Source organism: Lathamus discolor, chromosome 3 (genome assembly GCF_037157495.1).
Source record: "Lathamus discolor isolate bLatDis1 chromosome 3, bLatDis1.hap1, whole genome shotgun sequence".
NCBI lineage: Eukaryota > Metazoa > Chordata > Aves > Psittaciformes > Psittacidae > Lathamus > Lathamus discolor.
In genome coordinates, this window is record NC_088886.1 from 96,498,759 (window position 1) to 96,525,304 (window position 26,546).

At 38.4% G+C, this 26,546-nt stretch overlaps 1 long non-coding RNA gene across 1 annotated transcript in view; it reads left to right on the forward strand.

Annotated features, from left to right (window-relative positions):
- Window positions 1–380: 380 nt before the first annotated feature.
- The window catches only part of LOC136011134 (uncharacterized), a 78,551-nt gene continuing 52,385 nt past the window's right edge, over window positions 381–26,546 (forward strand). Inside the window, exon 1 of the long non-coding RNA XR_010611223.1 lies at window positions 381–541. This is a non-coding gene — a long non-coding RNA (uncharacterized LOC136011134). The remainder of the gene's footprint in view (window positions 542–26,546) is intronic.

The following is a 26,546-nucleotide window of genomic DNA, read 5'->3' on the forward strand; positions in this document are numbered from 1 at the left end:
TTTCCTTCTTTCTTTCTCGGTGAGAAAGAAAAGCTCCGTTTTTTAAAACGGCTACCATGTGAGAATTCAAAGATTAATACAATGTTTTGACAAAAGCTATATTTGTGTCCATGTTGTTTGCAGGCGCTAGCACAGCATGTACCAGTGCACTGGGACACTGTTAATTTTCTGCATAGTAGCTAGTATGGGGCAATGTTTTGGATTTGTGCTAGAAACAGTGTTAATAACACAGGGATGTTTTTGTTATTGCTGAGCAGTGCTAACACAGAGTCAAGGCCTTTTCTGCCTCATACCCCACACCACCAGCGAGTAGGCTGGGGATGCACAAGGTATTGGGAGGGAATGCAGCCAGATCAGCTGACTCCAACTGACCCAAGGGATACCCTAGACGTCTATGGTGTCGTGCCTAGCATATAAAGCAGGGGGAAGAAGGAAGGAGGATGATGTTCAGAATGGTGACATTTGTCTGTCCAGGTAACCATTATGCGTGATGGAGCCCTGCTGTCCTGGGGATGGCTGAACCCCTGCCTGCAGATGTGAGGTGGTAAATGAATTCCTTGTTTTGCTTTGCATGTACATGCAGCTTTTGCTTTACCTGCTAAACTGTCTTCATTTCAGTCCACAAATTTTCTCACTTTTACACTTGCAATTCTCTCCCTCATCCCATTGAGGGAGGACTTAGCAAGTGGCTGGGTGGCGCACAGTTTTTGGCTGGGTTTAAACTATGACAGTCCTTTTTGCCACCCAGAGTGGGGGGGTTAAAGGGTTGAAGATAATGACAGATTTGACTGGAACAAGGCTCCACTTGAAACAGGTACATCCCTAAGGAGCTGCAGTCTGAGTAAGTGCAAACTGGAGCAGGGGCAAGGGGAGGAGTTCATTGCAATGTTAAACCTTATAAACCAGGACCAAAGGGGCCAGGGGCTGAGATTGTAATGTAAACCACATGAACCAGTCAAAAACAGGACAACACAAGTTGCTAACCAGTCCCACTGAACACACTTTAAGTTTGAAATTATGATAGCTGGTAAACACAACCTGCTTGCATCCAAAATAAAACTTAAATGAGAACCTTAACTAAGCAGAGGAAGCAGTGACTTCAGTTGCCCTCTCTGCCGCTGCCTTTGAAGGTCAGATTCTGCCTATGGAGACTCTACTGATTACAGCCTGGGGAATGTGCAGGGTTATAAGAAATGGCAACAGCCTCTCCAACAAAGTGTTACCATTTCAGGCTCAAGCAATCAGCCCAGAGATAGCTCCTGACTTAAGTATGCCTTCTAAATAGAGAAGGGGAGGATTCTGTGTGCACAATGGGTGTGTATCACTCATGTGGCTCTATTTATTAACCAAAAAACTAAAGACAGTGTCTTGCCCCCCAGGTATGTGCTCTCATGCTCTTAGCTTCCATGTTCACTTTCTCAACCAGTTTCATGCTGCAGAACTCTCCCTTCCTGCCCCTTCCTAGAGTCATACTTACATCTATTGCTTTTTCCACATCTGTTTTTTCTCTTGGTTCCCTCAAACACCCATGGGGGTACCAGTACAACTCTGAAAATTCCAAATTTGAAAGCTTTCCAAAATGGCTTTGCCATAAGATCTGTTGTCTTGTATAATGATCTATTTTATTTCTAACCTTCTGACCCTTACTAAAGGGTCTTGGTTTTCCCCCCTTGCTTAGAAAGGGAGTGCAGATGTCTTCTGGCAGCTGTAAACTCTTCTGCAGGCGAAAGTCTTGTCAGGGCAGATTTTTCTGTTGGAAGCTTTGCTCAAGAGCACTACTCAATGTTGGTCAAGGCTATGTTAGTCTGTCCCCTCATTAGGGCTGTGGCAGGCTATGAAGAATGACAATTACATCAGGATGTGGTTTGACACTTTAACCGAGCTGATCCAATGATGAGTGCTATCAAAATGTGACTGAACTGATGGTTAGTGCATTTCTCTCCTAGTCCCTTGGCTGGCTGCCACAGCACCAGCACTCAGCTGAAGTGGTAGAGGGAAGAAATCTGGCAGAAACCTAACCAAGTTTTCGCTTGTTCATTTGGCAGGGTGAGTTTTCTGACAGTGTAATGCTTTGAGCAGGTTCACTGTGGGGTTAGAGAAGTGAGAGGTTTGGCTCAAGCTGAAATGACAGAAGTACGTGCCAGGGGTGGAGAGCAGTGTGAGGCACACCATTAGTTTGGCTTAATTACATGCTGGCACACTATGCAGCCCCACCGCTACCCCAGGCCATGGCAGCAGTTGCAGTGATCTCTGCAGCCAAGGCCATGCAGCACCAGCCTCTCCCAGCCTGACTAAGGCAGGAATGGCTATTGGGAGCCCTGCAGCTCAGGCACCGGCTTGCACCCACCACAAGTGCAAAGCTGCCTGAGGCTGATCATGATTCGTATGCACAACAGCCTGGAGTCTTGCTACTGTGTTTCAACAGTACCTAATGATAATGACTTTTATGCCAATAAGAAAGTGTTGTCTTTCTAATATGCAGGGTTTAAGGGAGTCCCACCCAGCAGGGAATTCCTGTTTCATCAGGTGTTAGAAGGTTATTAGTGGAGGTGCAGATATGTCTGTCTCTGGTGCAGGACTACAGCACTCACTACAGCCAGTACACAAATACACCCAAGGTAAATACTCTGGAAATTCAGTCTCTGACTCACAATGTGTGCTGCCTTTGAACTCAATTGCTTTGTAATTTCTGGCAAATGGAGGAAAGATGACCAAACAAAACAAGCCAAGGGAAGAATGTCTCTGCTTTCCACTAACCCATTTCTTCCTCATCATCTGCCAAGGGTAAACTTTAATTTTCAATAGAAAAATAAGTCTAGCTAGACTTTACATACAGAGAATAGTTTTTAAAATGAATTTTAGTTGAAGGAAAACACTGCCTTATTACAGTTCTGTTTTTAAGCTATATTAGCAGGAGAAAATAGATCTTTGGGATAGAGGTAAGGGATGAATCATAGAATAGTTAGGATTGGAGAAGACTTTAAGATCATCTAATGCCAACCCCCCTGCCGTGGGCACGTGCACCTCACATGAGGTTGTCCAAGGCTCTTTGCAACCTGGCCTTGAAAATAGGCAAAAAGAGGAAAAGGCTTATTCCACTGTTGAAGTCCCCCTGCCTCACAAAGATGAGGATGAATATGTAGCTAACTGTAGCAGATTGCTTTAGCTAATGCTCTCCTAGTAGGTTAGCAATGTTAGTGTTTGAATTAGGCGTTTTATCATGATTCATTGCTCATGGCTCTTCCTAGACTTGAGAAATACGATGCAGACTGATGAAGTTAGAAGCAATATAGGATAAATCTTTCCCTTCCCTTACAGAGCCAGATCCAGAACTGGTACAAACTGAGATATGTCATCACATTTTGCATGTCACCGCACCGCCAGCTCCAGTGGGGCTGTGTCTTCTCCATGGCTGGGGACTGCCACCAGACAGCTTGTTAGGTGTGATAACCATTACCCCTTCAGATGGGCCTGCTCCAGGGAAAGCCTTAGGTGCCTTTTGAAGAGACTAGTGCTTCAGGAGCCAGTGACTGCAAGCTGGCTATTACTTTTAATCTGGAACATTCACTGTGGGGGAATACTAGAAAGCCTCTTCTTTCCATTTGCAGTCTGGCAGAGTTTAGACATTTGGTAGCACTACACTTTTTTCCTTTGCATATGCAGAGTGAACAAGTTCAGGAAACTGGTTCATCAAAAAAATATAAAAATGTCCTGTTAACTTTCAGTCAGATTGCACAGTAAAGCGAACTGAGAAAATCAGCTGCACAAATGATTGTACTGGCATGCAAGAGGGATAACATAGGGGCAGAAATGAACAGCTAAAGGCGGCAATTATATAAACCAGCACAACCATCAAAATGTTAGTAACGGAATAAAATGCCCACAATGGAGTGGGGTCGAAAACTGACCAAAGAAGATACCATAAAAGTAAAGCTCACTTAGTTTATGCTCTTGGCATAGCTTATATGGTTTGAGGTATCATCTTTTCTGCAGTTTACTGCATCAGACCAACAATACTGATGATATTTTTGTTTTGCTGCCCCAAAACCAAAAAAAATCAGTTGGTCTCTAATTCAGAGAGCTGGGGTGACCACCCCAAAGGAGAGTTGCTAGTAGCAGTTGCTGGCTGCACTCGTTTAACAGGCTCTCACAGCAGCGCTATCCTAGTCAGAGCACGAGATGTGACTTTGCCTCCTGTGAGTAGATGTGTTCCTTAGGAAATCATCTGAAGTGTTTGGCTAGTATGGAAGCTGATCAAAGCAATGTGGGCTTATAGTGCAGTTATGAAATAAGTATTCACACTGTAAAGGAGAAAGTTTGTGCTGAGGGTTATCTAGTAACCAAAAGTTATACTGAGGATAAAAGAGAACAATTGTTTTTAAATAATCTTCTAATAACTGCTATGTAATACAGTATCTATTTCTTCTATGTTAAGATTTAACTATACATCATGATGATGCTGTGTTTCTGCTTCTTTTTTTTAAAGCTGACTTTCTCTGTTTGTATCTTTTATTGCTATTCAAGGAGCTAATCATCCCTTACTGCTCATTATAATATTTTCCTCACTTCAGCCAGATGGGCAGTCTTTATTGGTTTACATCTAATTACCTGCTAAGGAGTTGCATAATTCTGAATAAAATGCATGTGAACGATAGGCAGATTTTGAAAGACAGAAGCTACTGAGAAAACAAATATAGTCTTTAAAGTCACTTAATCAGCAGAAATTTCAGAGTAAAAACCAAACTAGTGACCATGATGATATTGGCTTCACTGTGGTAGGTCAAGTAAATACTTTATATGTGAAAAATACTGTCTCCAAATTACTCTTTTAATGTTGCTTGAATAGGACTTGGTTTTGAAAATCCTTTGAAATACTCGGTGTTTGTAAGTTTCTTTGCCTTTTCTGGTTCTTCTATATTAATATTGATTTTTTTTATTATTTTTATCAACTGCAAAACCTCAGACATGGTTTTGTCACTTTCATATCTCTTGCGTTTGGCTGCAGCGCTTTGACCAAAAATATCAATATGTCCATCCTATAAATCCAGGATCTTGTGAACACTGTGAATTTATACACTCCACACACCCTTTTCTACTCAAACCAGCTAGTCTCGTTTTCAGAACTGTGCAGGGTAAGTGTAAAGGAAGATTGCCACTTCTATGACAATCTGTGCCATAGATAGAGCTGTGAGAAAGAAACAGAGGGGCTTCAAGCTTCTTTTGTGGGTTCGAAGGCTTGACCCTGAATCTTCTAACAATTTCATTAAGACATTTGTATTATGACTGCTATTTCTGAGTCAAGGTCTGACAGAAATTACTTAAAAGGTCTGAAGAAGTCTGTTTTTACAAAGGGCTTTCCTTAAGCACCAAATCAGGTTCTCTCTTTGAAAAGTTATAGTAATGTTTACAAATTGTAAACTATTACAATGGCAAGTTTTCCTCAGGTATGTCACACAGAGGGTTAGAAGTATGCAGAATATGAGACACTGTTTTTTTCTGCTTGACCAAAAGATTTCAGATATATTTTCCATATTGCCAGTGTCACCGAGGTCTGAAAAGCACTGTACTTGATATTATTGATTTATAGGTAAAAATTTCAGTTGGAAGTTCATATCTGTAAAGGAAATGTGAGAACTGGATTTAATTTTTTTTTTTTTAACTCTACTAATTGAATTATGAGTTGTACCTAATTGCTTTACCTGGAATACGCACCAAAAACTGAATAGAGATGCAGTAGCTCCAACTTTCCCCAAGCAGAAGAAATACACTGGGGTTTTCAGGCCAAATGACCATGTAAACAACCAAGCATAATGACTAATTCATTTGCAGTAACATTACATTACTAACTCATTTTCTGTTAAGAATTGACTCCAACCTGCATATACATTGCCAAAGAACTCCCTCTAACTACCTGTTCCTCAGAGTGTTCAGGTGAGAGAAAGCAGACAAAAGAGAACTAAGAAATCTTATGGAATACTGTCTAGAAGCTGAGAAATGAAAGGGTTTAGTGGCTTAAAGGAAATCTCTGTTCTTTGACAAACCTTTTCCTGGATAAGCAAAACTTTGGTGGTCCTTTCTTATGAAATTTCCTTCAGATCTTAAATTCTTGAATCTGTTGTATTAGGCCTAGACAACCACATATTTTTATTAGGCACTATTGATTCTAGGAGATGCAAAATTTGCCTAGCAGTGCTTTACCTCCCCTATGCAAAAAAGCATGTTAATTAAAACACGTCATACTCATGTAATTTGTTTATCCAGCGAAGTATTAATTTTAAGGCTGATAAACCTATTTTGTGAAGCCATTTGTGAACTTTTTTCTTTTAGGAGGAATTGCTAGTTGATAATCTTAAATTTTATGTAATGGAATTAAAACATCTACAAGGGCAATGTTAATTGAGCAGCTTGGCTTGACGTGGCCATGAAGAGAAAAGCAAGGCTACTGCTGTTGTAACATTCATAAACAAGTACAGCAACATGTCTGGGATACTGGGAAACTACTGAGTCTAACCTAGCTCCTGGCAATAATACTTCCCTACCTCAAAATCTGTGAACGTCTAGAGCTGCATTCCTCCCACAGACCTGTAAATATAACTAGTACAAGACAAGGAGGCCAGCAATGACGGTTCACACCTTATCCAAACTGAATTCAGTTACTTGACCTTGCTTTAACTTGTTTGTGCTTCAGTATATCCACTTCCCTGTTAGTAACATGAAGGAAATAATTCCTTTTTCCATAGTTTTGCCTGACTGCCCTACTTAACTGTAAAGTCTTTGGAAAAACTGCTATCTGATCTAATGTGCATGTATGGAGCAGAGCACAATGAAGTCCTGATCTCAGCAGGAGCCCCATCTGCTACTGCTGAGATAAATGATCTTTTCAGTACTGGTTGTTTTTTAATCTCTTTAAATTACCATAAATACATTTTTAAAGCCATATGCTTTCATTCTATATCCTACTCCACTGAAGAAATCTGGGTTTCTGTGAAAATATAATTATATAACCATATAATTAAAGGAGGCATCATACCCCGTACGTGCAAGGGGGCTGAGCTGAGGTCAAGTGCCAGATTGATCTGCCACTTTTTAGGTTTCAAGTACCTAAATTTACTTTAAAAAGATTATTTTAAATATACTTTGTGTATGTAATTTTATACTCTTTCAAGGAAAGAATATTCTATTGAATTGCAACTACTTCAATTAAACTGAAATTAGTTTGCAGAAGAATCTGTGATCCTGAAGAGACCCATTAATTTCTTGGACTGGGTGTCTAGCATTGGATGCTCTTCAAGAAAATCCAAAGGAAGCTTCTTATTTTGTGGGGGGAGAGAGAATTTATGCCATGGCAGGAGTATAGCCCACAGGATCAGATGTGTCACAGTGGACAGAGGTTAGCAGAAGCTTTGGGTGTGGGGAGACATTTTTTATTTCTCTATATCTTTCTTTCTGTTTCATCAGTGTACAGGTGCTCCAGTTTATCATTTGGCATTGCTGCTACTTTGGCAGTAACACGAGCCTAACATTAAGATATTTGTTAGGGCTTTGGCTGAATACCCAAGATTTCTAGAGTACTGAAAATGCTTTAAAGGAAGTGACAAAGTTCAAGAGTTAATAACGTATCCAAACTGGAAGAGGAATATATATGCTGAGCAAAGAGCATGTCTCTAGTCATAGGTATTTTGTCACTGTCAGCTTTTAGCTTTTTGCCTTAAGTGGTGGAAGTGTTGCAGCCTTTCAAAAAGACCGTAACATTCTTAACAACAGAAATTATTATTCAGCCCGGATGTCAGGGATACCACCTTTTTCTGTGTAACAGCATCTAGGGAATGTGGGTCATTATCTCTTGACAGGCTTTCCTCTTTCATGCTTTGGAAAGGGAGGGTAACTCTTGTATAACCTGAGCACTGAAATTTGACTTGTTATAAGCTGCTGCTGGGGGTACTTGTGCAGAAAAGTGGGTGGAGAAGGATTTTTTTGAACTGGCTCCCTGCACTACGTGTTTGTACAAACTAGAGTTTCAGAATACTGGTTTTCCCCCCAATACCTTTCTGAACAGAGAAGCTGTCTACCCCTAGTGCTTCTCTACTTTCACGCAATTTAAGTTAGCTCAGGATCTGTTTTGTCATGGTGGCATTTTAAAAGTTGATTGTGGTTGCTTGTAGTTCTGCTGATTTTGGTGGTGGTGGTTTAGGGTTTTTTAACTTCAGGAGAGATTGGAGACGTATATACAGAAAATCTTTCCTTCCTCAAGCAATCTAACTTACAAAGAATCCTTATAAGCATCAGGTGCAAGAAAACCAATTGAATTGTCTGTTTATAATTGTGAGATCCTTGCTAACAATGCGATACTTAGTTGGATATGTACACAGTATTCGTTTCTCCAAGTGAAGTTACATACCGAAATTGAGGGTACAATAGGGCCATTTATGTTTATCTTCCTTTACAAAAAAATTCTTTTTTTTTTTTTTTTTTGTAGGGGGCTGTTTTTTTTTTTAAACAAAATCAAACATTGACGTATAAAATGTAATATTTTCGAATTTTTCACAAGTTGTTACATCTCCAATTAGGTTTCTGCAATCTGCACGCACTTAGTAGTAACATAATATGCTGTTATCAAAAGAAAATATGTTTATTTCAAACGTAAATTAATTTACTTATTCAAGGAAGAAAAAAAACCTTTGGAAATTGATTTTTTTTCTAACATGAACATTTGCTTATCTTTGAATGGTTTTTCATAATAACAGAATTTTTGGCAGTCCGTTTTGGCCTTTCACCCAGTCTCAAAGTACATCACAAATATGATGTTGCACAGTTCAGTGTAATCCCATATTACTGATGGAGCATAGAGAAATCTCTGCTTCCGGTCTGATATAAATTGGATGCTGGCTTCAGTTTCCAGTGACGGTGGCCAGGCAGCTTTGTTTTGAACTAACCAGTGTATACTTCCCAAGAAGCGTTGCCTTGTGCTCACTGAGCGGCTCCTGCTTTCCAGCAAAAGGCGAGTTCTGCCGGCATAGGCAGGGTACCCCCCTGCTTGTGCTAAGGCCTCCCAGCTGAGGGGTGTCCCAGTTGCTGACTGTTCAACCCTCACATGAATCTTAATCACCTATGCAAACAAGATGCCCAGTGAAGAGTGGAGGTTAGAGAATCCTCTAGCTGAGCAGGATATCTTATGCCTTGAGCAGACAGATAGGCCAAATTGAGCTACCTTCTACTCTGAAAACTGCATATTCTTTCATGTTCACTGTTAGTTCCTCTGTGGAGGACAAAACTCCAGATTCTTTTATTTTCAAGCACCCATTAAGAACAGGGGGGGAAAAAATGAAGTTTTCATGATGGGTGATGAACCCTTTAAAAGTGATCCCATTACTTTGAATAGTGCCTCAGATGTGTTTAAAATTAGCCTGCTAATACAGGTATGACCTTTAACAGAGAAAGAGCAAACTGGATTTAGAACTGCTTTTTATTCTGAATCAGGTTCCTCTCCAAATACTTCTTTCAAATTATAAATATTGGACTGTTGTTGATGTGTTTTATCTTGCAAAAGGGCAAATTATTTGATGTTACTAAATTATCTCTCACACATTTTTATAACTATGGAAAATGAATGTTCACTTCTTTTTTATGATCTTCTTTAGATGATACACAAAACAGGAACATGGGCTGGAGTTATTGAGCTGACAAACCATCTCAAAACACTGAAGCTTAAAGAAACAAAATATTCTTTGTTGTTTCAAAAAACAAGTTGCCAAAGCATTCGTCAAAATTACTACACAGTCATAACATAACCTAATTAAAATTCAATCCTATGCTTTCAAATAGCTTTAAAATAGTCCTGTTCACACCTCATAGTTATTGAGGATTAATGAATCAAGGAAGAGATAGGAATTTGTATCTCTAATTTATCTGCCCTAGAAATTTCCAGAAGTCATCTTACTGGATATGTAATGTTAGTATTGCAAAGTGGTTCTTTTAAACCTACAAAACCTTTTAAACCTTCTTTTAAACCTGAATGTTGGCCTGTTTGTTTTAGCCAGTGGCTAACTTGCATTATATCTCTCTGGTGACTGCTGTCTTTCTGTTTCTTTAATTTGGCTATTTGGTGTGGTCAATTCGTTTTGATGTAGTCTAGGAAAAAAAACCAAAAACTTATTCTTATTCTGATGTATGGGATACTTGCTGGAAGTTACCCATGGAAGTCTTCCAGATTTGAGGTGTGGGAGAGGGAAGCAAAAAGCTTTTTTCCCCATGTACACCACAAGGAATATCCCGCCCTGCCCGGGATCGGGCAGAAAGGGTGTTAGAGCAGGAACAGTAACAATTGATTTCTGGGCTCAGTTGGTTTGTGTCAGTGTCTCAAAGGAAATTATTCACAGCATTAAGTGCAGGTGGAGGTGAGAAACAGAACAATCACAAGAAAAATGCCTCTGGCCATATTACCTCAGGCTGTGATGATGTGTACTGCGTAAGCTCAGGAGACCATTAGCTGGACTGGAGAACTTCAGTGGCCACCCAAAAGCTGGTGGGCTTGCTGGAGCATGCAGAAGTTGCCTTTCTCTGCATCTGTGTTGAATCAATGTCATAATGTATTACTGTGTCTTTGTGTGTGATGCAGCTTTCGTGTTATGTGAAAGTTTGTGGGTTTGTATGCGCTTGGATAACATGTTGTCCTCTGAATACCACAGAGAACACACACATGAGACACTGAGGAAAAAGAAGATAAATCACAGAGAACTTGTGCATTATCTCAATAATCTCATAAAGTAATCCAAGTGCCAGTAAGTATAATGGGAAATACTAGTTACTGAGTCTAGGCTACAGCTTCTTTTCAGATTAATAACAACTGTTTTGCATTGCAAAATGCTAGAGGCAGTGGGTACACACTACCAGCAATTGAATACAGGGTTTCACTGAAATAGGGCAGGCAGTTTTAGTTATGGTATTGTTTGAAGAAGAGGAAAAAACATCCGGAAATGGACAGAATAGTAATTTTTATTCCTCGCATGGGAAAAAAAAAGAAATTACCAACAGATTTAAATTGTTTAAATTCATTTCTAGGTTGTGAACTGGCTAGGCAACTTAGTCTGAATCATTGGTTTGATTCACCTTTCATGTACAGCAGAAGAAACACTGACTCCTCCATAGGTGCCCCAGGTAGCATCCTTGCCATGCTGCACCAATGAAACATTTTTGTCTTTTTTTACTGGTGTCACCATCTATGCCAAGGCAGACCAAGGATGCCAAAGGCCTTGACACAGTGGTCTGTCAAGAACACTTAGAAACGGTGAGCTAAAATGTTGATAAAAACTGACCCCAGGTTGTGGGATGGCACTGTAGAACAGTCTGGATCAATGACAGGTATGGTCCCGCACCTGAGTGTCCAGTGCGGGAGGGGACAATCTGCGTGCCTGGGGGGACAACCTGGCTGGGGAGCTTTGGTGGCTCACTCCTGTTTTCTTGAGGCAGTGGTGGTAGAGAGGCAGTGATGGTAGAGAGGCTGGTGGTGGTCTTAAATGGTGGCTGTTTCAGTGCTCTGTCTTCTATTGATTATTGCGCTGGTATAAATAATATATGGCAAATTGTACTGTACAGCAGATGTGACTGTCCAGAGGTGGAAGAGATGGCACTGTGGTATTAAAAAACATATCCTTAAACATCTGCCTTGTCACAGTTAACATTTCTTCAGCTGAGGGAAGAAACCTCAACACAGTGCCCTTATTTGTTAAAGCCTCTTCCCAAACAGACAAAGCCTGGCATGCTTTCTGTTTTCCCTCTGGCAGAGTGCTCCACCTCACTGATTTGTTCAGTGCATGGCTATATAAGTGCTGTTTTTCTGAGAGGTGGTTGAGTGTGGGTATGAACACACACACACTTGCACAGAAGAATGCGTTCTCTTGAAGAAAAAACTTTGTCAGCAAATTATCTCATCTTATTTTGGCTATCATAATCCCCTTCAAGCCCCAACAAAATATCCATGCATGTTTGATCAAGTCACTATTAAAGAGAAATATTGTGCTATTCTTGCCAACTGGACCACCTACACCTTGGTATCACTATAATTATTGTCAAATATTATTGTTACAAGAGGGCACAAACTGCATAGATCTTTCTTTAATATGGCGGTGGCCAATTTAATGGAACATTACTGATTAACATAGCCGGCACAGAATATGCTAGCGTACTTTTAACAAAACTTTATGTTACAGTTGAATGGATTACAGAACACCTCTTGAATGCCTAGTGGCTGGTGCTGTGCCAGAGCCTTTAAAAAAATTGAAAATGCAGCTGCTTTCTCCTTTTTCATAAAGAAATCTGAAAGCACAAACACTGACCTTGGCAAGTTTCTCACACTAAGTTTTCCAGTAGGCAAAAGCACTATAAATCAAACCAGAATAATCCTGTGTGTGTTTTTGTTTTCATGCAGGCTACTAGGATTGTTCTTAAGGACTTGATTTTTATTACTAAAGGAATGTTTTTAAATCATCAAGACCCAGAGCATGTTGTGAGCTTAGTCCAGATTTCATCATCATCTTTTGCAATTTGCCTAACACCCTAGCTCTGTGCTCCCATGGAAATACAATTTATTTCTCTTGCAAAAGTCATTACAATCTATGAGCACAAAGAAAGAAACCTGCAGAACTGAAAATGAGCAATAAAATCATGACAAAATCTGTTACCTAGATTCTTTCCCCTAAAGCAGAAAAATAAGATAAACGGCGTTTCTCTTTCTCTCCGAGTTATTATTAGTTCAGTATTATTTATTACACAGCTTGGAAATCTTAAAAGGTTACAGTTTATTCTTCATGCATGGCTTTGGGGAGCCTTTTGACTCTGCTGAGAATTGTAACATGACATTGTTTTGGAAATGAAAACTCTGAACAGATTATTTTCCACATTATCTAGATAATAGAGGTGGTAGATGGGACTGAGGCTAGCCAGTGTAAGCAGTTGTATCTTGTTTGAATTATGGAAATTTGTATGAGCAAACAACCTGCCCCTAAGGTGGGAAGTCTGGAGAAAATGTTCTAATTCAAATGTATGATGCATTTGGTTTTGGATTGTGTTGTTTTGGGTTTTGGGTTTTTTTTTTTAATATGGACATAGCTTGTCTTTGGATTTATAACAAAGAATATTAAAACCATCTCTGTGTTCTTATATGTTAAACCATTAATAGATGTGTTCCCTATGCCTGTTTGAAGCTTCATCTTTCTGCATATCCAGGTCAGATAAACACATGCTTAGATCAGAAATAATTGACGAAGTCTGTATTAATATCAGTGCGACTTCCTATATGTTACAGTAAGCTTTGCTAAATATTGATTATTATGAATGCATATTTAAACTTAAAAGCTACAGTGCTTCCTGACTGTGGGCTTCCAAGCCCACCTAAAATGATGCATCTCCAACTTGACTTAAACATATCTTTCTCCATGTCCATATTTATATGCATTTTTTTTTTTTAATTAATGGCATTTCAGAGAATTACAAAGGTGTGTGTGAGCAAGAATTACGGAAGAGTTGAGGTTGGAAAGGACCACCAGAGGTCATCTAGTCCAACCTCACTGCTTAAGCAGGGTCACCTAGAGCACATAGCTCAGGATTCTGTCCAGGTGGCTCTTGAATATCTCCAGGGAAGGAGACTTTACAGCCTCTCTGAGCAACCTATTCCAATGCTCAGTCACCCACACAGTAAAGAGGTTCTTCTTCATGTTTAGGTGGAATTTCCTGTGGCTTAGTTTGTCTGTTGCCTCTCACTCTACCATCTTAGAAAAGTCTGGCTCCACCGAGAAGAGTCTTGGCCCATTTTCTTGACACTCTTCTGTCAAATACTTACATACATTGATCAGATCCTCCCTGATCCTTCTCTTCTCTATGTTGAACAGACCCAGCCCCCAAGAAGCAGAGGGTATTGTTCCTTTCTCCAGTTTTACAACCCAGATTTTTGACATTATTTCTGAGTTACAGCACCAGTTGGCAGGGGAAAGTTCTCAAACCCACCCACAGCTGTTTCTGTCAAACCATCAGATCTGTAGTGCTCAGAAGCATGCAGTTGAACCATGAGATAAAAGTCTGTAGGGAATGGACTTTTTCCTTACTAATTTTCTGACTGTGCTGCTGGAACACTTGCAAAGTTAATAATTACAAGTGTAACGATGCTCCTATTTTACAATGGGCATAGCTTACAATTACAATTTTTCTATCTTTTTATGCTGTAAATACAACTTCTGTGTTTCTAGAAGTTCCCAGATGACAAACAAACATATGCTTAAATATGCTGGGGGCAGCCACACAACTTAATCCATAGCCTAAGATTTTTCCTGAAATTCTTTTCTGTCCTTGTGAATCTCCTTTAGCTGGCTTCTTTCCTTTTGTTTCCCACCACCAGAATAAAAGTTTCTACATCCTTATGTACTCTGGGGCAAGACTTACACTGTGAGAAACCACCTGAACCAACACAGGACGTCATGAAAATAACTTCAGTAAAGACTCTTGTCTAATACTTCATCGGCTGCATTTTACATTTTTCTGTGGAAGTGGTTCAACAGATGTAAATCCCCTAGATTGTACTGTAAGAGTAGCATATTTGACCCTAGCCAAAAACAATTCCTAAGGTATTTGGCTTAAAATATAAGTACCCATATGGGGTCTTGCTGATTTAACTCTTCTGGTTTCAAAATGTAGTTTTACTTATATCTCTAGAGAAACAAGTTGTGCTAATTTAAGACCTAGCATCTAATTTAAGAGTGTCTCTAATGGGGAAGGGATGGAGAAATGAGGGAATAGTTCTACCCTGAAATTGTCACATATCAAAATGAAATAACAGTAAAAGCCAAGATCAACCATACTATAACCAACTATACCTTCTAGTTTGTATTCATAAACATTACAATATGAGGGGAACCTCATATGGGGGGGGGCGGGGTGTGGAGAATATTCTGATGTATGTGATACTAATGTTGACAGATTAAGCCTAGCTAATTTTGGCCAGTTTAAAGCTTCCTGTATCTCCTGGGATGCAACGGGGAAGGGGGAACTGCACCAGTTCATTTTGCTGGACATAAATGTGCATTTTCCTGTAAGTGTGTCTGCGTTGTCAGAAAAATTCTCATATGCACAATATCTATTGAGTTTCTTGCTCAAATGCGTGCATTCAGGAAAAAAAATGTTTCTATAGCTTCTGTAAATAACACTAGTCCACAAATGTCTCACAGGCTCACAAATGCCAAAGCATTGCTTGTGTACCAAAGTGATAGACTCCCTACAAGTGCTTAAGCCAGACAGAAATGGCACTGGCTAGATCACTGCCTCCCATATGCAGATTTGATTACTTTTGTAGCACCCATTTCCACAGTGCTCAGTAATAGCTAGATGGATGCTGTCTACATGTAAGTATGTGTTGGTGGGTTGGAACATCCACGCACATAGTCTTTGTTGGTAAAATACTGCTTACAGGCTTTATTTAGTAGCACTTTCGGGAGACTAGAACAGCAGTATCAAATCTCTGTCTATGAATACCTGTGTTTAGTTATCGTCTAGCAGGAAATAGGTATACAACAGCAGCTCAGCTGACAACACTCTTAGATCTTAATTAAAGGAGCCAAGATCAGGTCCTACTCTTTGGACACCTGTTGAAATGCCATTGATAGTGTTACAGTGATGGCCATGAAACTTTGAGTAGGGTTCTGTACCCTGTTTAATTTTTCACTGTGTTTATATCTGTCCAGGGTAATTAATGAATAAATGGTAACAATTATGAAGGTGTGGGTAGTTTGGGGTTTTGGTTGTGTGAGTTGGTTTGTTTTTTTTAACACACAAATTCTGGTCAGGAGTTCTTGGCAGAAGGCATATTTAATAAAATACATTTGATGTGGGACATGACAGCATGTCATGTCTCACCATACAGCAGTAATATCTTCTGCCTTACAATACAGTGAAAGATCTTGTAACTGACCTTACTGGCCCTGGGTTTCTTACGTCACCATTGTGCAGTTTCCTTATTTAACCCACTGCACTGGTAATCATCTAAAGACAATATAAACCTGTCTCAATAATTTGACAGGCTGGTAGCCTAACAAAGTGTTGGAGCTTTTAATTTCAACAACAAGAGACAGGTACAAGTAAAGGCTTGGGGGAAAGGACCCCAGCCCTGCCAAGTCATTAAAGTTTTAACACTGACGTTGTCCCATTGGACATAAAATAATAAATGAACAATATTCAACATGCAGCTTTTAAATCTGTGCTCCAGTTTTCCTTGCTGAGTTTGTATTAATTGAAATTATTTAGCTTTTGTTTCAGACCTTCAGTGAATACGATCTAGTACAAATAAGTAGTGACCCCACTTCTAAATACTCATTTAGACCAGAATCATCTGGTTTCTTTAATCTGCGCAAGTTATAATTTTAAGAGAATATCCTTGAAGTTTTCTATATTCACTCATCTGGAATTCAGTTTCTTCCATTATTTATTATGCTTAGTTATATTAAATGTTAAATGTGTTCTTCTAAAATCTGTTTAACCACACTGAAAGTGTTCATCTGGAAACACGTCTTTTGAAAGGAAGAAAAAACATTTTAGATGGGGTAAATGCCATCATAATGGACCAGTAAGACAAGGTGAAAAATAGGTCAGTCTGGGGAAGAGACGGGAGCTGTGTCTGCATGGCATTGGCATGCTTACTGTAATAAAATGATGATGGGAAAGAGTCTTTTTTTTCTGATGAACTTCTATTTCCACTGAGGAGTTTGTGCATGGGTCTTCTAAGACATGCCTCTTTAATTTACAGATACATATGATCTTTAAATCTGTGGAGATAACTAAAGCTGTTATCTTTACAGCTGTTGACTAATTGTTGAATCTTTTTGTCTTTTTAATAAGCACTGCAAAAAAACAAAATATGGGAAAGGTCATTCTCTACAATTACTTGCAGCCAAATATGAAAATAAGTGAGCTGAGATCCATGCAAAGAATCCTGTATGCTTCAACTAGTTCTCTAAAACATATGTGAAGTTCTTAACATTGCTAATGCTTTAAAATCAAGCTGAGATTCTCAACAAAATTTCAAGAAAAATTTGGCTACAGATAGCTTCTAAAATTGGCTAAGACTTCACAGTAATACTAATTTCTTTCTACATTGTAGTCTAAAACAGTCGTCACTTCATGAGCCAATCGTGCGTGCCAGAGTACCCAAAAATAGAAATTGTCTGATAAGCATCATGCGCTCTTATAGCTATGTGGAAGAGGATGATGACTTTGAAACTTTGAAAGTTTCTTTGCTTGCTATCTCACCTTTTTCTTCAAGTTATTATTGATTTGCCAATGAAATTTGCCCTGAAAAATTCTTACTTACCCATCTGTGTAAAGCCCTATGAAAGCAAAATTCACTTAACTTTACGGTGAATCTGTTATAAATGCACAAAAACAAAGGAACCAAAAACTCAGTCTGAGGGCTGCATCTGATTATCCATCCTTAATATGCTGTGATGTGTCTAGAGATTACAGCACATACGATCTGTAAAATTACCCACCATTTCAGCGTCTGAAATATATATTAGTACATGTTGCGTCTCAGGTTACAAATGAGCTAGAAGAATGGATGCTAACATTAAGTCCACAGAAAAAGTCTACAGAAATGCAAAATTATGGAGTTCAAGCTAGATATGCATTCCTTTGTTCTGAATTGCACCCTTCCTGTCTCTCCAGGCAGTGCATGCCTCATGCACCAGCTGCACCAGATGTGCTGCACCACCAGGGTACAGGCAAGGTCAGTATGTGTATTAGAGGAAAACTTCAGGAAGGAGACTATGAAATGAGTCCTACCAATTGCACTAGCTCTCTCAGTTTCTTGTTATTCTTAAAAGCCTCTGTAATTTTTACCTTGAAGCTCACTTTAGGTAGTTATCTGTGTGAGTAGTTTTTCAATACTTTCATGAAATATGATATGCCATTGCAACAGTTTAAAACAGTCATCAGTATTTCAAGTAGAGAAATGTAAAAAGCCTCTCAAAATAGGTATTATTTAACTGTACCTACTCAAATAGATGGCCTTCAATGGGAATTACTGAAGCACAGCAATATAAAACACTATCCTGATGACAACACAGATCTGAATCACAGTGATGTAGATGTGAGGAGTCTTGTTTTCTGCACTGCATATTCAACAAAATAGAAGACATTTAATTTCTGGTCAGAAGGAGCTAAAAGAGCTAGTTTTTTTTGTCTCAGCAGTTCAGCAATGCTGCTGAAATTGTCTTTACCAACTTGTCTAACTCCTCCTCCTCAATCTTGCTTTAAGTGGGAAAGGAATCCCGTTATTCCTGTTATTGATTGAACTCATTGTTTTTATTCAGCCTACCTTAAGCTTGAAATAGATCTCTCTTGTCTTAAAAATAATAATACCGCTTTCTCATAGTGGAGAAGGGGGTCCTAGTTGCTGTGAGAGTTTTTATTGCTCACAGAATAAGTCAAATCCGTTTGGATAAGCAATGGCACCTATGCCAGCTTCCATGCAGTGACAACTAGTGCTGCACAAATTGATGTGCCACCTTAATGCTACAGGATTGATTGAACATTTCCCGGCTGTTATTTTTTTTTTTTTTTTTGCTGTTGTCTTTCCTCAAGAGAAGAGTGTTCCTGGCATGACCCCTTTTTCTTTGCACGTCAAGTGAAGGAAAATCACCCTTTGCTGTACTTATAGGGACAGATATTGATCTCAGACACAGCGAAGCAAACCAAAAGTAACTCCTTGGGAGCCGAAGGAATTGCTCCAAACATTGGCCTGTACATCCGGGGTCAGACTTCTGTTGCTGGCCTCCAAGCTTTATTTTTTGCCTAATGGGAAGCAGTTTGTGTAATGCACCAGTGCTGCAAGGAGTGCTGAGCCATTTGGCAGAAGAGAAAATTTATTATTCTTTATTACTGATGCTTATAATGCAAAACATTGTATGTCACAGTCTCAATACATTTTCTTAATGGTCTTATCTATGTCAAATGTATTGATATTTCTGCAACACATTATGAGCACTAATACCAACATTTAATTTTCATGAAAGCTTTTTTTTTAAGCCTCATCCCATAATGCAGCTACCATTTACTGTACAACAGATGTTTTGCACTCAGTTTGTGTCACTTCAACTCTTTGTAGAAAGTGCCAGATATGTACATAGCTAAACACAGAACAAAACCCTTCAGTCCTTCCTGTAGACCTTTATTTGGTTTAAACATCAAAAAGTTTGTGCCTTTAAAAAAAAAAGGGGGGGGGGGGAGATAGAGGGGAGACTTAAGAAAATCTTATTGATTAATATGATGATCTAGAGACAGGAGATATTGTGCAGAATATTAGAAGCTATTTTCTCTAGGATTCGAATAAAAAATGCAAGTTCTTGTAACAGTCGTTAACCGTTGCCCTATTTGCAAAGAATTAGAAAGTGCAGCTCTTTCTTAATAAAACACCGCCACAGCTAAGTGCCACTGAATTAAACTGGGTATGTTTTCTGAAAAAGGCTAAACAAAGATTGCAAAAATTGTAACCAGAGTTACATAGAACATCTAAAAATCTGAAACATTATGCTGATGTCAACTGCCTAGGCTTTTTACTCCCATGAATGGTTCAAATATATAGGAAGATTTTCCTCCATGGAAAAACTACAGAAATCAATCATTACTACCATCAATTATCATTAAACATCTGTAGACAGTTGAGACACTTATAATAAAAACACACAACCCTAAGAAAAATAGATATTTATAATTACTTAGTCTAGTTTTCTGCATATTCTTGCAGTCATTGGAGGTTTAATATTCATAGGAAGCACTGTAGGAATGCTTTTGTGGCAGAGAAGTGGGTTCCATTACTGCAAAGAAGACAAAATAGTACTTCTTGGTAATGTGGGGTTGGGTTTTTTTTGGTTTTTTTTTTTTTTTTATTCTTTTTAAATCTAGCTCATTTTGATTTTAAATTACCTTGCTGATAAGAATTTTTTACAGCTTACCAACTGTGGTACACCATTAATCAACTAAGTTAGATGGTACTTTTCCATCGTCCAGACTAGGAGACAGTTATTGTGTTTGGGTTTGGTTTCGGGGTTTTTTTAGCAGAAAAATGATGACTGGGGAATGGGTGAAAATGAGGAATAAATGGTGATTGGCCAATGTCCATGGTCATAAAAAATGAATATATCATTTCGTGGCCAAGTTAGACCATTCACAGAGATAACAGCAATTCCAGACAAGAGTCATACGAATACAATGCTGTTTGTGAATATAAATCTAGAGAGCTACGGAAGGTTGTACAAAGCAAAAAACCATTCACAGTTCAAATACTCCTTTTCTCAAACACTGCTAGTGCAACATTTAACTGGCTTTGCACTAAAAAAGTAATTCAGTGCTGATGCTTTGCTTCTCAGAGAAGGAAAATATTTCTGCTGTTGTTTGTCTGAGATGGTACTATTTCCTGGTGCTTTAAAGTAAATTATTTATTGTAGCTTGGGGCTTTCACTTTAAGACTTCTCATATATGATACACTACTTACCTTAGCATTCCTGTTTATATATTTACATTGCTCTCATCTCAGTGGTAGTCAGGCTCCTATGTACCAACGTGTCTTCCACTCCCTGAAGAGGAAGAGTATAAGTCATTAATGCTTCTGTATCCCTGATGATTTTATTAAATGAAGTTTAATTACTCCCATTGCTTTTGTATAACATAATCTAATGCTCATTTACTGTATTATTAAAATTCAGAGGAATTAAAATAGGGTGCATTAGCATCAATACACATTGAGCATGATGTAAGGCCAGATGCAATTAATTTCTCTCGCTTTCAGCTATTAAATTGTTAATTTAAAAAAAAAAAGCCAATATGTAGGAGTTGATTTTTTTATTTGCATTAAGGCTACTTTCTGTCATTCTGGAGTTGCAAAACAGCATTTTGGTTAAAAGTGTTCCTATTTTTACTTTGGAGCGCTGTTTACCAGAGTTCGGTCAAATAGTAAAATGTAATAGTGTAGCTAATTCTTTTTGCCCCAGGGGAAAGGAAATGATACTACACACTAAAAGTTAAATAACTGAACTACAGTTCTAACTCCTCTGATGAATAGTAAAATCCTCATCAGCTTCAAGGAAAAAAAGCCATGAGCCCCTCAGTGATTCCTAGCTTTCTGGAGAGAATAAGTGTTCTATATAGAAACCTAGTCAGGTCCAGTTCTCCCCCAGCCACTGAGCCATGGCTTTTACCCCATCCACAGCTCCCATCCTTAGGCTCAAAGTCTGTCATCTCCGAGTTCTGGATGGGAGGTCTGGGAGCACCACACCTCTCCTGTAAAGTGACCACATCTCACTCATTGGGAACTAACGCCCCAAATACCGTTATTTGCAGAACTGCCTGGTTTAGAGAGTTTTATATTCTGTTTCACTGCTCCCAGTCTGACAGAAAGCCAAAGCAGTGACCTATTTCTTTTTTTAGAGAAAGTGCTGAAAAAATGGTTCTTCTGAAGAATTAGTTTCCTTAAAAGCTTTCTAAAATGGGAACCCCAAAACCGAGGAATACCTAAGTCCTCAAGTACTTTTCAAAAATACACTGCTTATGTAAGAGGATTTGCTAACAGAAATTAGACTGGATTTTTAAAATGAACCATCCACTTTTTGAATATATCACTTCAGTAGCCTTCCCTGACCCTTTGCAAAGGATCATCTGCATTTGTTGCTCAAAAATTTTTTGGTAGAGAAATGTTGTTATCTGTCTGATTTAATTCTTTACTGTTTCCACTTGGTTACATGTTAAGAGATTGTTTTTTCTGTCCCCTGTCAATAAGTGACCTGCCTTAACCGGCCACTCAGAAATGAATCATAACACTTGTCAGCATGTGCACCAGCAATTGAGAAGGAGTTAACCACTCAGACCATCTGCAGCAGCACTTGTTCATTTCACAGTACAAGGGTTAGTGGCTCTATGTCTTTGGCAGTGAATGTTATTCTTGAAAAGTCAGAGATAGGAGAAGTGAAAGAGAAATATTCCATCAGCTGCAGCCATTTTGTTATTGCTTCCTGGTCATGAAATCAGAATGGGTATAGCAGCGCAGAACAGAGATGTAGCAGCTGAAATGGAAGTGGTCCTATGGGGGCAGGAGAAAGGAATTGGGTTACTGCTTGAAAAGAGGCTTTTAGCAACTGTTTGGGGAGTATTGTGTTAGCCCTGACAAAATCAAAAGTAAAGACTGAGTAAAGGTTGTTAAAAGAGTCCAGGAATTTGATCACTGGTGCAGGCCACTGCTGTGAACTTCATTCATAAGGAATGTGCATCCCAAAGTTGTAAATATCATACATTTATCTCAAAGATAAATTCTTCTGTAGTTAACCTAGTTTTCAAAGATAAAGGCAGTGGGGGGAGCTAGATGCTTCTTACCTTTTATGCTGAGGAATTCCAAGGAGAAGATGCAAAAAAAAGGATACAGAAAATACACACCTTGGAACAGTAAAAAAACTCACTAAGGTCTAATAAACAAAGTACAAGACATCGACTAAGACCTCTGCTGAAGAGGTACAGATTTACTGTGTCTGAGTACTGTGTTTAAGTTCTTAATTCTCCATCTCAGTTAACTCTGGAGTTAAAATGGAATTCCTGGTTTATGCATTTAATTTGTATTTTGGAAGCAGAAATAGTCATCATGATTTAAACATTTTTCTTGCTGTACTAGAAATTCAGACTTCAGTCTACTTTCTCTTTGATTTTAGAAAATTGTGGTATTATCCTAGGTCATTTGATATAAAGAAAGAAAAAAGGAAATCTGAAGACGTTCGTGAAATGTGATCAAATCATATCTGTTTTGCTAAGAAAATTTAGTCCATGGGCCTCTTAAACAACTTTCAGAACTGGATTAGAACGATGAAGTAAGTAATATTGTACTGTGAGATTTAGCATGTGACAGTTTTCTTTATGAACTGGTTTTGAAGATATGGGTAACTGAACAAAACGGAATGTTCCACTTGAGAGAATCAGCAGTCTTGTTGTTTCAGTCTAAGAAATATATTTTAAATTCCACAGATTTAGCTACCCTCAAAAATAACTTGGGAGGCAAGATAAACAGTCTAAGAAATTGTTCTTGATAAAAGCTGGTGATAAACTACTCCTTTTCTTGACGCTCAGACTTGCTAGATGCCTTCTTTGGGCCAATAAGGAATATGCATAGTGCTAAATCGGATTGATGTTGGATTAATAAAGGATTAATAGGGCAATAGCTTGAAGTTATTGGTAATAAATTTTAATTTGATGAAAATCAAGACTGAAACAGGAGTTAATCGTACCTCACCATTTGTTCAATGGACTTTGTAGTCCCCACATACCATAAAACATAGAAATAGAGTATGCCCAAAGAAAAACCTATTGCATGTGAATGGAATATGCTGGGTCTAGAGCCTGAGTTAAAGGCCACTGCAATTTAAGGAAAGATTTGGGGAATTAATAAGCCTTACTTGGGTCACCTTTTCTCTCTCTGGCATACTTATGCTCATGAGCATGAGTTTAAAAAGGTGATATGCACAGATAACTTGCCCCTCTCAAATCTGACATGGGAAGTTGCAGAAAAAAAATAATATCATCAAAAAGAAAATTATACATGTTTCTATATTTTCATCACCAATAGTTTAAAAAAAAAAATTTTTATTCAGAGTATGTACTTGTTGAAAATGAATGAGTGTTCATTGGAAAAACACACTAGAAAGACGTTAAATAAGGCATAGAAACATTAAAAAATTCATTTAAAGTAAGAAAAAGGCACAAATGCCTCTAGAAAAGTTACCAGTATAAATTATGATGCTTGGGTATGTTCTGTCCAGTTAAAAAAGAAAAATAAAATGACACTATTAACATTAATAATATTTTCCCAATAGCAAAAGTGTCATGTTCGAATTCCAGGATACTGTGTAAACTGGGGGCAGGGAAGGAATATTTCTGGGACTTCTGCTATGTACAAATCTTTCCCTATAAAGTAAACTATAAAGTTACATAAACTACCCTGCCTGCATTTTTTTTTTTCTTGCTGAAAAGCATCACTGTCTTTCATCAGACCAGAAGGTTTCTTGCGGATAATACGTAGCGTCTGTCCAACTTTGATAGGTCACAGAATTCTGGATTTCTTGGTTCAAATAAACATTACTATTGCAATCTTAACTTTTTTTCATAATGAATTTAATATTACTAAAGAGAAAAAAGCCATAGCTCCAGGTTTTAGTTATGAAATTGTATCACCATACAGACAGAGTACAACAATAATCTAGATAATTATCTTTTATGTTAAAAATTCCATCCATGTTCAAGAAATTAATCTGGTTTTCATATGGAACATTTCACAACAAATCAAGTAAGCTATGAGAAGCACCTAAATGAAATGGATGGGCAGTTACAGTCTTTAAAATCCACAGAATTTCCGACAAATACTGATTGATTAGAACAGAGTTTCTAAGTACTTTACATGAAGTAATTACGCTGTCCCCTGAATATCCTTGGCCTGAAGCAGTACATTAGAATAGACCATATTTCTCATCTAGTATGGTAATTCTTGTCTATATTAACAGAACAAAACAGAATGAACAGGCTTCAGTAGATACTTCTCCAGAATCTAATTGCTGAAGTACCAGGGAATTACAAGGGATTTGATCCTGTAGCCTTTAAATGTTAATCACCTGTGTTTACCCTACTTCCATTTAAAATTTGAACTTCAAAAGAAAAAGGTGTTTTCTAAGAGTGCAAGAGCCTGAGCTACGTTCATCTGTATTTATAATGTACATTGTAACATTTATGACTATTTTTATATGAAACTATTGATATATAAAAGTATCGGTTGATGCAAGAACAGATGCATTGTTTATAGCGTGAGATTTCCACTATGAAACACAGGTAAAAGTTTTAGAAATAGCAAAGAGGTCATGACCATTTGCTTTTCTCTCAGAAGAAAGCCCATTATAATTATTGATGGTATGGTTGGTAAATTGTAGCAACAGACTCATGAAGTTTAATGCTTCATAATGTAGCAAGAGGAAATTGTTGCTAAGGTCTAGTTTTAGTTATTTCTGACACCAAGTAATTATTAGTTCATTCCTTCTATCTTTTGTGTCAGGAAGGGGAGGTATTACCTCGTCACTTCAGAGCATTATGTTAGGATCTAACCCTATAAGATTACATTTCTTCAGTTTTCTTCCTGTAGTGATTCTTTTTCTATGCATATGAATTTAAAGCTGATTTGGTATGTCAGACTCTAATGAAGTCGTGCATGGTTATTATTCACTGTTGACTTCAGTGTTTAAGCATGAGTTTGTGGCAGGTAAATCTCTTGGTTTGGGCCTATTAGACTCCTTGCAGGAGGTCTGCTTTTGGCATTTGTATATTGGAGTTTCTCTCCTCACAGAGGCTATATTTCTCATCTTTTCTGGCCTCCATAGTTAACTGTGTGTTTCTGCAAAGATTCACTGTTCCAGATAGGATAAGTAAAACCAGCAGTGAATCCCCACTTTTCCTGACTCTTGTTCCTCAACTGGGAACTTGGTAGAGTTCAGGAGCTGCTACAGAGCACCCTTGACAGACCCCTTCCTCTTAAAATGGGAATATCACAACAGTTCCTTCTTACCGCATTTTGCTTTTGAGCACCATGCCACACAAATTCCAGTGATCTCATTAAAGCAATTTATTCTTACTGGGCTTTTAAAAACATTAATACAGCTGGCTCAGTCTCAGCTTTGCCCAGACTTGTTTTGTTTCTTCTTAGCAATTCAAAGGATCACATTGGCAGTTAAGACATTCATGTTTATCCAGAAATACCTCTCTGACATCTTTCACTGTAGCCTCCAACCTGAATTACTATTGTGTTAAATAGAGCTACTTGGTATTGTTAGGAGCTATCCTACATAAACTAGAGAAGTCAAGAGCTGTTCTTCAGCTGCTAAATGGATCCTATTGATTCTGCCCTTCAGGATCCAAATAAACATTTGGCTCTCTGGCCTGAGTGAAGAGACAGTTTGATATTTTACGATGGTCAAGGGGCAGGGGAGGAAGCCGTGGCAGCTATTGTGAGCCTATGCAATTTGATGTACACATTGGAATGTCTCCTTGGATGTATATAGTTGTCTTTTGGAAGACTGTAATTCAGCTCCAGCATCTTTTCAGAGTACAGACTATTACCCCAGGTGTTGGGGGTCTCAGGTAGCTGGTAGCTGTACTTTTAGCAAAAGCTCTTTCAGCAGTTGTGACCAATAACAAATGATTCTGCAAGAATTTCACAAACTTATCAGGAGGATGCATATGCATTTTGCAATGGTGGGAAATACAAAGGCTCAAAGCAGAAGCTATGTTAGCTGTGAAATCAGAAGCAGTTTAGCTGTTGATCTCAAGACTAAGCTAATGTGGATTTTGGAGGGGAGGATTTGAGAGGGGAGAAGAGGGTTGTTTTGTTTTTTACAGTACCTTGTTTTGCTGCAAAGACATGTTAGTCTGCACGTCTTTACTGTTGTGCAAGTTGAGTCTATGTTGCACACACACCCTAGGTCAGGATCATCTGAAAC